Consider the following 18,550-nt stretch of genomic DNA (forward strand, 5'->3'; position numbering starts at 1 on the left):
CATTGTAATACAATGTATTACAATAGCTTTTAAACTCTGCAATGATTATCTCTTAAGAGAGGATCTCATCACACATGCCTTTTTTGCTGTTATTGGAGCCATCTGCTTTGTCCAATAACATTAATTACAGCATGAGAATGTTATTTCCTCTAAATGTATGCAAAATACTATTACAGTTGATACAGAGTCTTTGAGAAAACGTGTATAGACATACCTATATATTTTCAGAAAAGCATATATAGACCACATTTAAAAATCCTCCACAATCGTCAAAAACACAAGAAACACACTGCATCACAGCTGTCAATAAGTAGGTATGCATTCTTGTGCATCCAGATAACTGAACTAGAAAGATCATTCCTCATGTTGAAATTAGTTATAGATCTTATTTCTTTTATCTGCTCTCCATATGATTAGTTTCTATTCAGGAGGCTAGGTCTACCTTTGTCTCTTTCATGCACTGTGACATGTTCTGGTGTCACTATAAAGTATTTTTAGTTCCTGCACACTTTGAATATATATATTAAATATATATTTTTGAATATATATTCTGTAATGACTCAGGTGTGGTTTATGGCCATATCTTGTTTTTCCAGTCCTTACCAGAAAATAAAGATAGTACAGATATAACAGTTTGTTTCAAGTTGTGCCCAACACTCTCTTCCACTGCCTCTCGTTTTAATTCCATTAATGAGTGGACACAAGTAGAATTGACTATACCTAATCCTAGTGCATATGGAACAGCTACCTGTCATCTCAACATCTTTTCTCCTTCTGCTATTCATGCAATTTTTTTCTTAGTCTTCATTCAACACTTTATTATACATTTCTTCCATCAAGCACAGCAAGACACCATGTTTATAATACAGATAAAATAAAATAAAAAAATAAAAATAAAATAAAAATAAAATAAATTTTAAAAAAAGTGAACACAACTTGAGGACTGAAAATTCAGGTTTATTATATTGCTTATCTGGGACTTAGATTGCAGAATCTTCAAAATAAAAGGCAGGTTGTAGAAAACATATTTTTCTCTCTCTTGGTACAACTCTGGCATAGCCTAATTTGTGATAGCTGGAATTAAATTCAGAATGTTTAGGCCTTTTTTTATATATCTCTGCAATGTCAGCTCACAATCTGGTTGCTACTTTACACTCACATTGGATATAATTTTATCTTTATTTTTCCTCTGCTTAAATCAGCAGAATGCTGATGTGTGAATTTACTAATACCATCTTTAGACTGCCAAGGTTCTCTTCTAAAACAGCTTTTTGATAAAAGTTTTCAATTAATTCCTTTCTTTTTTTTAAACCTTCAAAATTTTTAAGCATGGTGAATATCAGACAAAATTTTCATTGAATTTGGAAATTCATTTGAAGTCCTTTGAAAGCTCAATGCTTATACTGAATATGTGTGCATCACTTCTGAAGTAAAGTTGTGAATTTGCTAAACAAATATATCCATGATATGAAAATCTAAAATATATTTTCTTCTGTCTCTTGATGGAGGCTTTAGAAGAATAAATACATGTTTCTCAGTAGACACCATCAATAAGTCTACTGGAATCTCACATCATAATGACTGGACAAGGCTTCTTTTGGTATTTTCAGTTTCCTAGAAAAGCAAAAGATTTGCTATAAAACATAAGTTGTATTTTTATGCAACTAAATAGCAGTAGAATACCTGGCTTTAAACTTTGCTATATTTATCTTGAAGGACAAAAAAAAGGAGGGGGACAAAAAAATGAGCAACATGAAAACTCTGTTCAATACCCACATAAAATGGTTTACATTATTTATATTTACTACCCCAAAAATAAATATGCTAATGTTTTCTAAAAGTTAACTTCAATATATCTACATAAAAGTATTCTGGAATTTCACAATGCAAAAACAATTTTTTTTTTTTTTTGAGTATTGGAAGAAAAGCGCACTTTTAAATGCCAAAATTACACAAGAAATAAAATACTATATTCTATCCAGTTCTAGGCAAAATTAGAATCATACAAAGATAAGTAGTTGAGTCATTTTCTATCTCTATATATTCTATGAAACTCTTTGTGGACTAAAATCAAAGGGTAAAAAGATACTGTATTTTATTAAATGTAATACATTACAACTGTAACGAAGGTATAGTAGTAACTTCAAAGAATGTTTATCATTCTCCTAATGGAAGATGGGTCTAAAATGTTACAAAGTACAGTTTGAAACATCAATTGCTTATTTCTTATGCTGTATTTATTCAGCTATTTCTACAGCTTTGCCTAAAAGAATGTTTCTATTTACTTTTAAAATTTGATTGTTTTGTTTACAAGAAATACATTGAGTGTGATCTGCCTGGATGTTGTTAAATATTTCATGTTTTCATCTAGAGCAATTATTATTCTCTCATTAATCAATGCTTTTAAATATCTGTCTTCAATATAAGATCTAAGAACTTTACAGCATGAGCTGCTTGTTCCCTGAAAGTCTTACAAATCTGCATATCGTTTAGCTTATGCTGTTAATATGCTCTTTCCTTTGATATATATTCCTATAAATTAGGAATACTCAGAAGCTCAGCAAGGATACTTGGAATCCTGTAAGATTAAGTCCAGCTTCTTACAGCTCCTAAATAAGCCTTTCAGTGCACCATCTTGTTAGGTCCTAACTTCATCTGACTCATCAAGTCATACTCTTCTCTGAACTGCTGATAAAAAAGAGACAGAAGAACAATCAGAAAGAAGATAAATTCTATGAATTCTGTTTCTCAAGGAAGTTCACATAACAGCACATATGTACATTAGCATGCATTAAGATAGCATAACCTCAGTTTTCCACTCTGATTCCTATAACGGGTCCATTTATCTTTAGCAGGCATATTTATCCGAGAAGAGAGAATGTGAATTACAATATACTTCAAAAGTGAAAGGTTTCATCTTTTTAAATATAAATACAGATCAGTACCAACTTTTTTCTCTCAACATTACCTGAAAAATGTAGACTAGAAACAATGCAGATGCAAATATAAATTATTTTAAGTATTTAAAAAAAAAAAAAAAAAAAAAAAAGCTTCCAAATCTATGTACCTCTCTTCCTTTTCTCTGCAAACAGATCAAGGCATGCTCTCATTGTTTTTCTGATCACATTTCTTCTACTCATTCAGTTTTGCTTCTCATCACCCAGAACTGTATGCCTTGAAACTTCTCAATAACTTTGCAGTGCAGGAAGTAATTATTGCTCACATTTCACACCTAGAAAAGAAAAACAGAGAAAATGCAATTACTCAGGCAAAACCACTACAGAGAGTAGTTCTAGGAAATGAACAGACATCTCTTAGTCTAGCATTCTAATTAAAATATAATTTCTCAGTTGATTTCTGACTTAGCAATCTAATGAGATGCATGTATAAAGCACTCTAGATGATTCTAATATTTGAACTAGCTCTATCTAGTATCTTCTTATATTTGTCTTGCAAGGATGTGTACCTTCAAACCCCACTGTCCCTACAGTTTGTTTACAATAAATCCTCCTTGGTATCCATATTTCCATTAGCAGACCCCTCCACTCACAGGGCCAGATCAACAAAGGAACGCTGGACACTCTCTAGACATTTACCTGTTAATGACATGAATGTTTGAAACTCCACAAGCTCCTGGTAAAGATTTTTGCATGCTTTAAGCTATTCCTAATCGTCTCCATGTCCACCAAAGTTCTGATGGACGACATCCATGCATATTCTCCAACTGATTCCCCTTCTGTTAAATCCAGCTGGCAATGTCAGTGAACACAGGTATTCCAAAAAGTCTTCCCCACCTGATTTAAGTAACTCAAACGACTGACCATTTACTAAATTCACAAATCTTTTTTTTTTTGTTTTAATGAAAGGTTTAGGTCTATATTTATCATTCCTTTACATACAGGAATAGCTTTTATTTTTATTTTTTTACAATTTTCAAATCATTATTAGGTCACTCACTCTATTTGACAGTCAAATATATTGAGTTTATAACTTCAAAATAAATTTCTGAAAACATAAAACATTCTTGCTTTTTTCTGTAGATTTTTGTGTTTTCACACTTTAACCGTCACTTGTCAATACAGACTCCAATATTGGCACTGTATGTTGACATTGATCTCAAAAATCATTTCTGTTAAACTAACAATATTTCCCTAATTTTATTGGCTACATTCATCTTTAATATTTCTGTCTAGTCTTTAGAGCAAGGAAAATGTGTTACTATAATACAAATAATAAAATGACATTTTTTCCAATGTGATTTTGAACTGTTAAAATCTACATGCTTAATGAATAGGACATGCTCCTGCCATTTCAACATAAGTAATTATACTATTGCAGTACTGTGATACAAAATATATATTTGTATAATAATCTAAGAAATTGTCTATATTGAAATATACAGCACTCTGAATTACTCCATATCACATATTCTCTTTCTAAAAACGGTGCTAAAAAATGACTGTAATTTGCCATATTAGTTGTGAAATAGAGTATGCTGTTGCTTCCATGAGAAAAATCACACCTGTAGATGAATGTTTTTTGCAATTTTTTTCACAAATTTCACTTCACTAATAATTATTAAGTAGAGCCAATATTTCAACATAGATAATCCATACAAAAATTTGTAAGGTCTAGCTGGGAAACTGACAGTGAGTTCTGAAAGGCAATATTGTAATGTGTTGCCTTTCTTGTCTTTGCTGTAGTTGCAGTTTTCCAGCCACACTCAATGTAAATTGATGAGTTTCATATAAGATATTGTAAAAATACCCATTCTAGTGTTTGGACTGCTGGCCAAGCGATTCTTTCCCGTTCAGCATCACTAGTGTAATGTTCTTTCTTTTATGAATTTCTATTTTTATGAGTTTTTGAGGGAAACTTGCCTAGAAAATGCAATGTGGGGCTGCTCAAACATGTCTAATAACTCAGTGTATTTTGATTTGATCAAAGGTGCTGGTGTAAATACAAAAGAAGTTGTCATGGTCTCCTCAGCACAACACCCCGTTAGCTACAGGATTTGGTTTTGTTGTGTAGGCAGAAAAACTGTGGGGAAAAGAAAACTGAATTTTCAAGTTATTGGATGCTTCTTCCACTTAACAGACAAAAAAGCTTTGAACAAAAGCATCCCTGTATGCAGCAACCAATTGCCTAACAAAAAAACAAGCAAGTAGAAATATAATGGAAAGGTGTAATCAACAGTTTATATCCCTACTGTAAATGCATATGATTGCTATATGATTATCTTCAAATGCAGATGACTTAAAATTATCATTAGAATTTTGAAGTGAAAATAATATAAAAGAGTAAAATCCTGCAAACCTGCATGCAAACTACTTGCCAGTTTAAGTACCCCCAATCAAAAGAACAACATACAATGCAATTTGATGATGGGAGGATACAAAAACCACCCTGCAAAGTAGTATTTCATTCTGTTAAGCACTGACTAAAGACATAACCTCTAATCAAACATTTTGGAGAATTGCCAGTAACAGGGTGAGAGAAAGCAGAAAATTCCTCCAAAGAAGACTGAAATCACCACTAAAAGAGATCTGATAGAACTAGTGGAGTGTAGGTTCGTGCTCCATACCCCTCTCATTTCTGTGGAATTCACTGATCCAGTTTAAAGATAGCTCATGTAAACATGCAGAAATGGCTTACTGGTTGAGACCAAGGACTGTCTGACCCAGTGTCTCAGTGGTAGCCAGGAACAGAGGCACAAGGAAGCATAAGATCAGGGGCAAACACTTTTGTCCAAATATCCTTCCAGTCTCTAGCTAAGGCATCTTTGTCTATTTCTTTTTGACTACTATTTAAAGGCTGACAAATGAAATACCTAGTTGTTACTTGTTCCTCCTTATGACAGTAAAGACAAACGTTTTCTGCCACATTGAATACAATCCTTGTCCTTAGCAGAAAATTTTGAAGGTGTAGAAAGAGAAACAATGGTTTGAGTAGTAATAAAAAAGAAGTGAGGAGCCAATTAAAGGCCAGATAGGACAACAAAGATGTTACAAGCAGGTATGGATAAACGAACTGGTAACACAGCTGGGGGAAAAAAAAAAAAAAAAAGTCCAACTTGAAAAAAAGTCCAATTTGAAAAGGAATGTTCTCACTAAGGAAAGGCATTGAAGGAACTCAGTGTACAACATGCTTCTCCTGACCCATGTGGAATATGCTCTGGGAAAGAACAAGAAAAGCACATCCTTTCAGATTAGCTTCTACACAATTAGATTTTTTGAAGAAACCTGAAAAATGCTGAATGCTTTACCTGTTGCCAAACTATGTTAACATATTATACAACAATATTCTAATGGTTTACTAATAGGAAATGTAACGTTTGGTTTGACAGTAAAATTAATTTAAAAGTAATAAATGCAAAAAGTCAGATGTGTGGGAAAGGAAGAAGAGAATAATCATTATCATGAGGGATTGCAGGGAAACAAAATACCGTTTATTTATTTATTTGGCAATCAGTAAGAAAGCCTGGCACTTTCTGACATCTGAATTTGTCATAATTTCCAAGACAGAATGCAAACTTCTATCATTTCTGAGTTTGAAACTCGTGACCATTTTTTACTCATGATACATTTATTACATTATTTCCAAAATAGCTTTTGAATTGATGATTTTTTTTTTCTCTTTCCCTCATCAATCTTAACATCAAAGATTGTCTCTTCTTCCATGAAGACACAAAGACCAAGGCTGGAAAAAAAAAGACACCAAGATAGTTGATAGAAATTACAGTGCCAAGTGTAATTTAAGAGAAAAATTTTGATGACTTTAACTGGAAGAAGGCAATACAATGTCTAAGGCTATCACTCAGGACCCTTCCAGAATCACGGAGTCACAGAATGGTTGAGGTTGAAATGGACCTCTCGAGGTCATCTGGTCCAGCCAACTTGCTTTTCCATGGAACTTTGAATGTAACTTGGACCTAATCGCTGGTCCAAGGTAGAGAGAATTTAAATAATAATAATAATGATAATTTCAAAATTTTCATTAGTATTTATAGTTTAATTAAGAATGTATTCCTTCTTTAGGAAAATACTATTTTAATGACAGTGGTTGTGGTTTTTTGGACAAGAAAATTTAGAAAAATTTTCTAAACAAGGTAATACAGTGAGTCCCGAGGAGGGCCATGAGAATGATCAAAGGGCTGGAACACCTCTCCTGTGAAGACAGGCTGAGGGAGTTGGAGTTTTTCAGCCTGGAGAAGAGAAGGCTCCAGGAAGACTTCAATGCAGCCTTCCAGTACTTCCAGGAGGCCTACAGGAAAGCAGGAGAGGAACTCTTTTTCAGGGAGTGTAGTGATAGGAAAAGGAGTAATGTCTCTAAACTACAAAAGGGTAGATTTAGATTAGATATTTGGAAGAAATTCTTCACTGTGAGGGTGGTTAGGGACAGGAACAGGTTGCCCAGAGAAGTTGTGGATGCCTCATCCTGGAGGAGTTTAAGGCCGGGTTGGCCTTTGAGCAACCTGGTCTAGTTGAAGGTGTCTTTCCCCATGGCATTAGATTTAAGGTTCCCTTCTAACCCAAACTTTTCTATGATTCTGTGAAGACATTTTTGCTCATTTTCTAAAGGCTTCTATTTAAAATAAAAATTATATATTTATGTAAGTATAAATTTACTGTATTTTGAAATTTTATGCAGGAAAAAATTGTGTGAAACATTTAGATTGTTTTTTTTTTTTTTTTCCCACATTTCTTTCCTTTATGATTTCTTCTATTTTTTTTTCAGTTCTTAAATACCTAGATTGACTTCTTAGAAAAACTTAAAGTAGAATGTAATTGTAATACAGTGTAAAAACACTATATGATTATATTTTTGTTTTCAGAACTGGACAGTTTAATGCTAAATGACATTGTTTTTTTAAACACTTCATAACTAATGGGCTCTTCTTAGCAGTACACCTGAAAGTGCATTGGGGTGTGATTTTTTATTTATTTATTTATTTTGGGTCATTTTAATACAGCAAAGTCTTGAAAGAAAAGGTAGATTAATTCTATTTCAAAAAAGAGGTTTTAGTCATTCAGATTTGTTCATTTCTATTGAGGGTGTCCCTTAAAACTGAAGATTAAGATAGAGCTATGTATGCCATTCTATAGAAAACAGAAACGATAAACATATAGTATCGATTTTAGTCTCCCCTACCGTGATAAAAGTAGACAATATCAGTTTTAAGTATTTGGAGGTGGCCTTTTTACTTTTTAAAAAATTATATGTGAAAGAATTAAGTACTTCTGATACCTGTCAAAGATACAAGGAAGTGATTTGGGAAGGTGCTGTTAATATCTGCTGCTTCCCTTTAGCTTGAAAGTTAATCAGGACACCTTCAAAACACATATTTGTTTATCAGAAGTTCATATTTCTCTTTTTATCCTCAATAACTATGTAAGTCTTCACAAATAGCTGATTTATGGAGACAGTTTCACAGAAGGAATTGTCACACGCTTCTGTTTAAATTGGGGTCTGGAAGGCTATGTGTAACAGCATTCCTGATAATTGGTTCTATTATGAAGCACTGTCATGGTAAATTTTCCAAGCACAAAACAGACTGCGTAACACTGCCTCCCAAGGAGGAAAAAAAAAAAAACAACACTGCTATCCTGCTTCAACAGCACAAATTTTGATTCTAATTATGTACAGTAAATGCAATTATACCTCACATAATGCAGATGCCAAACCTGAAATTTGGACTATGTATTTTGAACAATACAGAGTTGCCACAGATCTTAAAACAAAGACATGAAACACTATAGTTTGAATTCTTCTTTAAATATAAAAGAAGAAAAGAATCCATCTGTCTTTTCCAAGTGTACTGCATTGCTACATGTTTCGTTTTAACTCACTCTCTAGCAGACCTTCGCTACTTCATTAAAACATTTTTCAACAAGTCATATATATATCTGTGGTGCAGCAATCCATAGTTTATTCATGTTGAGTGCCTAACCTTTCTCAAAGCAATTTAGCAATGTTTCTCATTCCTGCCTTTTGTAAAATTTCATCTGAATGGCTCTGAAGCAGAACTGGGCAAGAATTGATCTAAATATAGATCTTTCTGAAGATTAATAAATAAATAAATATTTATGTTTTGGTTCATCAGATTTATAGCTTTATTTTGATTTTAATTTTCATGTCTTTTTTTGTCATCCAGGTTCAGCTAGCCCTAGAAAAAAATAATGCATTTTAAAATTGTTTACATAATATTTCAAGTAAGAATGAAACCAAGAAGTTTCCCAAAGTCTTTTACATAACAGTGTCTTCCAATATAATCAGCCTAATTTATACAGGATTTACAGATTTTGAGATTCTCCTCTAAACCATCAACTAAAACATCCATCATTATTTAAGACAGGAAACTTCAGTTTGAGGAATAATTTGGATGGATACGATAAGCCATGTAAAAAAATTCTAAACAAAGTTAAGTAAAAAATTATTCAAACTTTAGTTTACAAACATAATATTTCAATTTACTTAGATAAATTACATACCCCTGAACATTTAATTATTCTGTATTTCCTTATTGCAGAAAACACCTTATCACATTCAGTCAAAAATCGTAACATCCCAGAAAAATCTTTGCTCACAGATATGCCAAATATCCTTCATTAGCCTCATATACTAGTGGCAAATCAAATACATAATGAAAAAATCCTCGCATCTCTATTAACAGTAGTCTATAGCTGCCAATGTGTGTACAGACTTTCTAGAAGATTTTTCAGGGTAGAATTCCTATTTTTACCTTTACCTTGGAGTTGAAATTGCAGTGATTTAAAGTGTAGATCGGGGAGTAATAAAAGGAAGCCACGGAAGTATGTAGGCAAAGTGTAATGCACTGCATAACGATTTTTTTTCCTCTTGGGGATTCCTAACTATATTTCTTAACAATCAGTTGTGGGGTAAGCTTAACAATTGAGATAACCTCTTCCTATTTGGCTGAGAAAGTAAGGCATCTTCCTGGCACTCACAATTTTTGCTGGATAAAAACAGAGGATAACAAAGGCTCATTTGACCAATACATTCAGAGCAATGTTGAAAACGAAATGGTTAGCAAAATGTAAATGCATTCATGAAATTATTAAACTGAGGCTTGAAGTCTGAAGACAATTCAAACAAGCCCCCCTTTGTGCCCAATAAAACTATGACATAATAATACAATATAGGAAAGAGCAATTGCATAATTTACTCCATTGAAGCACTACTACAATCAAAGGTATGATGTGCATGTTTGCAAGTCCATGTATTCTGTGAAACTAGGAGTGTCATTAAGTGATCATAATTTTTTCTGTCATTTGAGAGAACTCGTTAGCATATGCACACTTTTATTACATAAGAATTCTCATTTAGAGAAATTTAACCTGAATTATTTAAACTGTCCCAAAGTGAAGGATTCTACCATTTTATTACACAGTCAGTTTTCAATCCTATGTACTGAACTCCATATTTTCATTTATGTCACAGCATTTTCAAACACAAGTGTAATGGACTGGCTAGACTGCTTTCTCATCTCTAAGTGGACTTAAATCTTCTAACCAACATATCTGTTTCTACATAGCCATTACCAGTTTCAAAAGAATACATGGCCTTCAGCTGTACTAAATCTTCTGTACTTCTATATGTTTTCTTTCCCACTTGTCTACAGTACCTCTTCCTTGACCTGGAGAATTAACTATTTTTCCTACTTTGAGTCTCAAACACCTCCCTCACAGGATCCCTAACAGAAACACACACCCCTCAGGCCTACTAAGAGGCCTAAATTAATTATGCTAATCAGACTACCCTGGCTAACCCAATTAAGTTTAATTAGCTGATGCCTTTCTTCCTAAAACAGCTTGCCTTAGGGACATTTTACCTCTGTTTTTAAGCTAGCTGGAGAAGTCAATGTTCTCATGCAAACTTGCCCCTCAGCTACAGGCTTTCAGAATAGAGAGACCCACAGCAATAAGCTTGCTCTCAGAAGCCTTTTTCCTGAAGTCTTAATGGGGATTCTTGTTACTCATTTCCTGAATATTTTAAACTGGAATGCGTTCACATTTGAATTTAAGTTGTGGTCATAACCAGCTTATTTTATAAATCCAGTTATTATTTAAAGCCAGGACTGAGCATTATTTATTGTTTTGCTCTGTCATTTTTGAGAAATTGCCGTTCCCTGGTTATATTCAGCAACACCTATATCTTGAGATAGCTGTGCCCTTAACTATGTACTTTCCACCAAATCCTGAAGCTGTACATTAATTACTTCACCTAGAAAAATTTTATATTTACTGGATCTGTCTACATATAAAACATAGTGGGGCAGATCTCCATGGCAGATCACAGATAATTTTTCTCCAGTATGAGAGCAAAAACAACTCCCTGTAGAACAGAGTTGTCCAAAACTAGAAGTCCCGGTTTATAAATAATAATAATAATAATTAATAATAATAATTTCAAAATTTGAATCAAACCAAGACCCAAACAAGAAAAACTTAAACGTATTTTTTGTTTTGTTTTGTTTTTCCTTATCTCATGGACTTGTGACATCAGAATACAAAAAGAAATAGAATGGTTGTGTATGTTGATGTTGTAAAATGGCTGTTTCACCAAAATGCAAATCTCTAAAGAAGAACTCAGCATTGAAAAATATCTTCAAATATTGAAGGTATTATTATTGTTATTTTTAAGTTTTAAAAGTTGTCAGCATTTGCTTCTGTCTATCAAGCTCTTCATATTGGAAGTAACGTTGGTTATAACTGAACAATTTCAATTCATTCAGTGGAAATTTTTAATATAAACCAAAGACTTTTGCCCAACTAAGTGAACTGTTTCCATTATTACTCACCAAATGTGGGACTGTTATTTCCTTTTTGACTGACAATGATAATAAAACCTCAGTATTGTATTCATTAGGTTTATCCTAAAGGCTAAAATAGTTATTTTAGTGAGCATACTCTTGTTAACTAAATGAAATGTGATTTTGGACAAATGGACACTTGTTAAAGTAAATACTGAAGTGAACAGTACAATATCATAACTGCTGGTCTAGGAAGATTCGATGAATCATATAAGAATTTGGAAAATTCACTGCTCAAGTATTTTATCCTATTCAATGTTCTGAAGACAATGACAAAAAATGGAAGAGTTTCTCCAAAATATTCTTAGGAATATAATGTTGTATAATGAATAATAATATGACATGATGTCCTATTAAAACATACCTTTGCCTTGCATTATCATCTGTTTAGCTTTTCACTGGTTTAATCACAGTAATAAGAGTGGACTAATTCTAAATATTTCTAAATTAAGGTGACAGGTTTTTTTGTTTGTTTGTTTGTTTGTTTTTGTAATATGCAAAGGAAGGAATACATTATTTCCTTAGGAAATACTTCTATTGATTCCAATAAGACTTCTGACTAAATCGAGACTGCAGGATTAGCTCTTTGATTTTATATCCAAATGATATGATTATGCTTAACAAGCATGTCTTCTGTATAGGCATTGTTCTTAACAGGTTGTAAAATCCAGAATATTTTTTAATTCATAATAATTCACTTCCTTGCAAAAAAAAAATCCAACTGTTCATATTTCTCCAATTAAATACATTAGTCATATAGTCTTAAAAATTAATACGAATCTCTGAAGTAAGAAGATCCTCATAGAGCTAAACATTACATTTCCAATTCTAACACTTTGAAAACAGTGACAGGAAAAAATGCTGGCTTTTACATATCAGAAGAAACAAGTCAAAACTGACTTTCTTCGAGGTTTTCTTTTTTTTCCTTATCACAGCTCTACACAGTGGCACCTTCTGACCTATCGTGTTGAAGATGTTCAGGCTATTCAGCTGCTAGAATAAATTCCAGCAGAAAGTATTAAATGAATTTTCTATTGAAAGCAAGTTGATAAAATGTTGGCAGGTAGAAGTAGTGGCACATGATGGAGAAAAAATTACTTTGAAAATACCCAATCTAGTGTTCACATTTGGAATTAAGCAAGTAGTTGCCTGAAGCCTCCCCTGTGATTAGGAAACTGCATGTCTTGCAAATTGTATTAGGAGATGGATTCCCCAAGCCAAATAAATAACCTGCAGTGCATATGAAGTACAAACAAATATAATGTTTCCAAAGCTTCTAATTTGGGATACAACCTGTATTATAAGCCAGTTCTACTGTGGATTAGCTCCATAAGCTCTATTAATGTTGGTTTGTCTGTAGATTGTATTTAGTTCTTAAATATTAGTATAGCACTGAAAAATAAAAGAACAAAATCATGATGTTGACATAATAAAAATAAAGAAACATAGTAGGTAGCATATTACTGAGCTAATGCTTTCTTTTTATTTTAAGTGAGGACTTAAACTGCTTAGCTCAGTAGCTCATCTACTTCAGAAATGAAATCAAATGTATGATGTCAGTATATAGAAACTGCATGCTATATACTCATGTATAACATGTTCAAACTGTAGAAAAATTCCTATGATGTGTGTATATTCCTGGTTCCTGGAGAGTGGGTGAATCTCTGAAAATTCTTCCCAAAACTACTATTAACATGAGTCTCTTTCAAAGCTTTAAAAGACTTTCCTAAAGATAGCAATATAGCTGTCTAGATAACCTCCAAAGTTACATGTACTTTAAGAATCCTCTTTTTCTAATGGTTCTATATAGGATCCAAAGTGAGAAAATGTGGTGAATCATGCAGTAAGTCAAGAAATTATTAGACTGTGATAGTGACTTAAAAAAAAAGATCAGATGGTACATACTTCTCTTGAAGGTGAAGGATAATAGTGGAGAGGAATAGTACAGAACAAAGGAGTAAAGTTCAGAGGAGACATTTCTTCTCAAGTCTTCTTACACTTCACCTCATGGTTCTCTTTAATCCCTCATGGATACTTCTTTTTTTCTGTGATTTCATACCACAGTCAAATAACTGTGAGTCAGAGAATTCAATTTAGAAGGATGGCATGATATAACAACAAAAGATGTGATAGGGTGGCTCCAAATGGGAAGGATTGGTCTCTCTTCACTCACTGCTGACTTCTGAAGATTTGTGGGAAGAAAGAGTAGCCCTCAAAACCTAGAAAGATCTTCAGGCATATGATTGGAGAGAGACAAAACATTCCATCCCATTTCCAGTCTTCCCTGAACTGGATTTATTTTCTGATGTCACAACTTTGAAAGCAAGAGCCAGTTTTCAGGCTCATCAAAGAAACTATCCACCATGGTGTTCCAGCATCAAAAGTTGGTTTTCATCAGTCTTTAGCCATCACTGCTAGTCACAGTCACATTCTAGTCTATACCTGCTCTGATCTCCAATCATTTGTTATGGAGAAGGAAAAGGAGTTAGTATTGGTGAATATTTCTATTTCTGTGACGCCAGGACTGAAGAAGTTCTTTAACAATCTCTAAAATTTTCACAGAGGAATTTTGTGGTGATTTTCATGTGTGGGGTGTTGCTGGAAGCACGGCCGAAAGCACGACAGACACCAGCAGAGTCAGATCATGCTCCATTTTATTGCCCGAATAGCCTAACTTTTATAGAGAACTTAACAGGGGTGGACAGTGTTTCACACAAGATTATTGGTCAAAAGCACTTGGACAAACAACTATAAGAAAACAACCCCACCTGCAAGAAACCAACCCTTTGTGATTAGCAGTCACATAGACCTTGTCCTTGGAGCCAGCTACTGGTAACAATATTTTTCTGAATTCCTCAATTGGGCCATGTGGGAACACTGTCATGGGAACTTCTCATAGTTGCCCTGGTAGCTTGGTTTGCTCAGCTACAGCAAGCCATGGGATTTTTGCTGTTTCAAGAAATCCCTCAACAGTGGGGCAAACTGAAGAGAGAATGTGGTTGGATGTGAGGTATAGTATTGACTAAAAATATATACTTCAGAATGTTTACACATTGCTGGTTAAACTGCTCTACATTATGTATTGTCAAATGTTTACTCGCCCCCACCCCACTTCTCCATACTTTTTTCAATATTCCACTGCAAACTGAGTTATACAGTACACTTACTTTTTTTTCTTTTTCTTTTTTTTTTCTCCAATTTGTGTCTATTGCCTTGTGAATGATTAGAGATCATGTACACACTTGGTTTAAAGGTTCATCATGTACAGTGCTTTGTTTCTTCAACACGTGCATTTTAAGACCCTAGTAAATGGCATCCACATTTTCATTCCTTTGGGTTATTTTTTTAAATAAATGACAGAAACATCTGTTTCATTATCAATACAAATTAAAAGCTAAATGTATCTGAGGATTAGTTTGTGTAGGAGTTATGGCAGTTTCATAAACCAGCAGATCAAAGCTGTGGGGCTCTAGATGTGGAATAATATGATTATCTCAGGTTGTGCTTGCAAGTAATTCAGCGAGATAGGAATAGATTAGGAGAGCAGGAAAACTGGTGCTGAAGACCACACATCCGCATTATACATCATTTGTTGATGCCTCTACCTTGCCCTTTTTCAACCAGAAGCTCTCTAATACTAGTAAAAAAGTTTATTTGGGGAAGATAGTGCACGAGATCAGGAGTGGTTGCCCACATTTTTCATTGTTGCCATGAGCTGACAGCATGATTTTGTCATCAACAGATAAAATGCTTATAAAATGCTGTCTTATCTATGTTCAAGAAAACACTATCACAGAAGAGAACCTAACACCACTACGTAGTACCACTTCATGTAGAGAAACAGACTCATTCAGAAGGAAATTCATTCCACTGTAAAACAACAGCCAGAGAGGGACAGAGAGTCATTTCTCTTTTAAACTATAGAAACTCAATCAAAGAAATATATATATCTAATTCTTAGACAGTCAAATTCAGGATACAAATATCCAAATAGATCTTCATTTATCATTAAATCCCTTTTATGTCTTCTCTTCTTCAGACTAAGCAGTCTCAGCTCTCTCAGCCTTACGTCATGTGACAGATGCTCCAGTTCCTTCATCACCTTTGTGCCACTTCAGTGGACACCCACAAGTATGTCCAGATCTTTTATATTGGCAAGCCCAGAACTGAACACAGTACTCCAGGTGTAGCCTCACCAGTGCCCAAGAGAGAGGAAGGATAACCTCCTTCAATCTTTGCCGAATGCAGCCTAGGATACCATTAACCTTTGCTGCAAGACCAACATTGCTGTCTCACATTCTACTTGGTAAACACCAGGACCCTCGGGTCTTTCTCTGCAAAGGTACTTTTCAGCCCCCAGAATGTTCTGCTGTATGGACTTGTTCCTCCACAGCACTTTGTGTTTCCCTTGTTGAACTTCATGAGGTTCCTATCAGCTCATTCTTGCAGCCTGTCAAGATCTCTCCGGGTGGTGGCACATCCGTCTGGCATATCACAGAATCACAGAATCACAGAATTTCTAGGTTGGAAGAGACCTCAAGATCATCGAGTCCAACCTCTAACCTAACACTAACAGTCCCCACTAAACCATATCCCTAAGCTCTACATCTAAACGTCTTTTGAAGACTTCCAGGGATGGTGACTCCACCACCTCCCTGGGCAGCCCGTTCCAGTGCCTAACAACCCTTTCAGTAAAGAAATTCTTCCTAACATCTAACCTAAAACTCCCCTGGCGTAACTTTAGCCCATTCCCCCTCGTCCTGTCACCAGGCACATGGGAGAACAGGCCAACCCCCACCTCTCTACAGCCTCCTTTAATGTACTTATACAGAGCAATAAGGTCACCCCTGAGCCTCCTCTTCTCTAGGCTGAACAAGCCCAGCTCCTTCAGCCGCTCCTCATAGGACTTGCTCTCCAGGCCCCTCACCAGCTTCGTCGCCCTTCTTTGGACCCGCTCAAGCACCTCGATGTCCTTCTTGTAGCGAGGGGCCCAAAACTGAACACAGTACTCGAGGTGCGGCCTCACCAGAGCCGAGTACAGGGGGACGATCACCTCCCTAGCCCTGCTGGTCACACTGTTTCTGATACAAGCCAGGATGCCGTTGGCCTTCTTGGCCACCTGAGCACACTGCTGGCTCATATTCAGCCGACTGTCCACCATCACTCCCAGGTCCTTCTCTGCCTGGCAGCTCTCCAACCATTCCTCTCCCAGCCTGTAGTTCTGCTTGGGGTTATTGCGCCCCAGGTGCAGGACCCGGCACTTGGCCTTGTTGAACTTCATACAGTTGACCTCAGCCCATCGGTGCAGCCTATCCAGATCCTCCTGCAGAGCCTTCCTACCCTCGAGCAGATCGACACACGCACCTAGCTTGGTGTCATCTGCAAACTTACTGAGGGTGCACTCAATGCCGTCATCCAGATCATTGATGAAGATGTTAAAGAGGACCGGCCCCAGCACCGAGCCCTGGGGGACACCACTAGTGACCGGCCTCCAACTGGACTTGGCTCCATTTACCACAACTCTTTGGGCCCGGCTATCCAGCCAGTTTCTAACCCAACGAAGCGTGCGCCAGTCCAAGCCAAGAGCAGCCAGTTTCTTGAGGAGAATGCTGTGGGAGACGGTGTCAAAAGCCTTGCTGAAGTCAAGGTAGACCACATCCACAGCCTTTCCCTCATCCACCCAGCGCGTCACTTTGTCGTAGAAGGAGATCAGGTTCGTCAAGCAGGACCTGCCTTCCATAAACCCATGCTGGCTGGGCCTGATCGCCTGCTTGCCCTTCAAGTGCCGCATGATGACTCCCAAGAGGATCTGCTCCATGAGCTTCCCTGGTACTGAGGTCAAACTGACCGGCCTGTAGTTCCCCGGGTCTGCCCTCCGGCCCTTCTTGTAGATGGGCGTCACATTTGCTAGTCGCCAGTCAGCTGGGACCTCCCCCGATAGCCAGGACTGCTGATAAATGATGGATAGGGGCTTGGCCAGCTCCTCTGCCAGTTCTCTCAGTACCCTCGGGTGGATCCCATCCGGCCCCATCGATTTGTGCACATCCAAGTGCCGTAGCAGGTCACCAACCAGTTCTTCGTGGATGGTGAGGGCCACATCCTGCTCCCCGTCCCCTTCCACCAGTTCTGGGTACTGGGTATCCAGAGAGCAACCGGTTTTGCCGCTAAAGACTGAGGCAAAGAAGGCATTAAGCACCTCCGCCTTTTCCTCATCTCTTGTAACTAAGTTTCCCCCCGCATCCAGTAAAGGATGGAGATTCTCCCTACTCCTCCTTTTGGTGTTGATGTATTTATAAAAGCGTTTTTTGTTATCTTTAACAGCAGTAGCCAGATTGAGCTCCAGATGAGCTTTGGCCTTCCTAATCTTGTCCCTGCACAGCCTCGCTACATCCTTATAGTCCTCCTTAGTGGCCTGCCCAATTTTCCAAAGATTATAAACCCTCTTTTTTCTCCTTAGCTCAAGCCACAATTCTCTGTTGAGCCAGGCTGGTCTTCTTCCCCGCTGGCTCATCTTTGGGCGCATGGGAATAGACCGCTCCTGCGCCATTAGGATTTGCCTCTTAAAGAGCGCCCAGCCTTTCTGGACCCCTCTGCCCTTCAGAACCGCCTCCCATGGGACTCCACCAACTAGTGTCCTGAGCAGCCCAAAGTCAGCCCTCCGGAAGTCCAATACAGTGGTTTTACTGGTTCCCTTCCTGGCCCCGCCAAGAATAGTGA

General features: G+C 36.4%; 1 long non-coding RNA gene across 1 annotated transcript in view; it reads right to left on the reverse strand.

Annotated features, from left to right (window-relative positions):
• Positions 1-947: 947 nt before the first annotated feature.
• LOC119716702 (uncharacterized) overlaps positions 948-18,550 on the reverse strand; it is a 33,538-nt gene continuing 15,935 nt past the window's right edge. The window contains exons 3-4 of the long non-coding RNA XR_005265157.2: positions 3,068-3,232; positions 948-2,688 (exon numbers count right to left, since the gene is read on the reverse strand). This is a non-coding gene — a long non-coding RNA (uncharacterized lncRNA). The remainder of the gene's footprint in view (positions 2,689-3,067; positions 3,233-18,550) is intronic.

Source organism: Anas platyrhynchos, chromosome 4 (genome assembly GCF_047663525.1).
Source record: "Anas platyrhynchos isolate ZD024472 breed Pekin duck chromosome 4, IASCAAS_PekinDuck_T2T, whole genome shotgun sequence".
Taxonomy (NCBI): domain Eukaryota; kingdom Metazoa; phylum Chordata; class Aves; order Anseriformes; family Anatidae; genus Anas; species Anas platyrhynchos.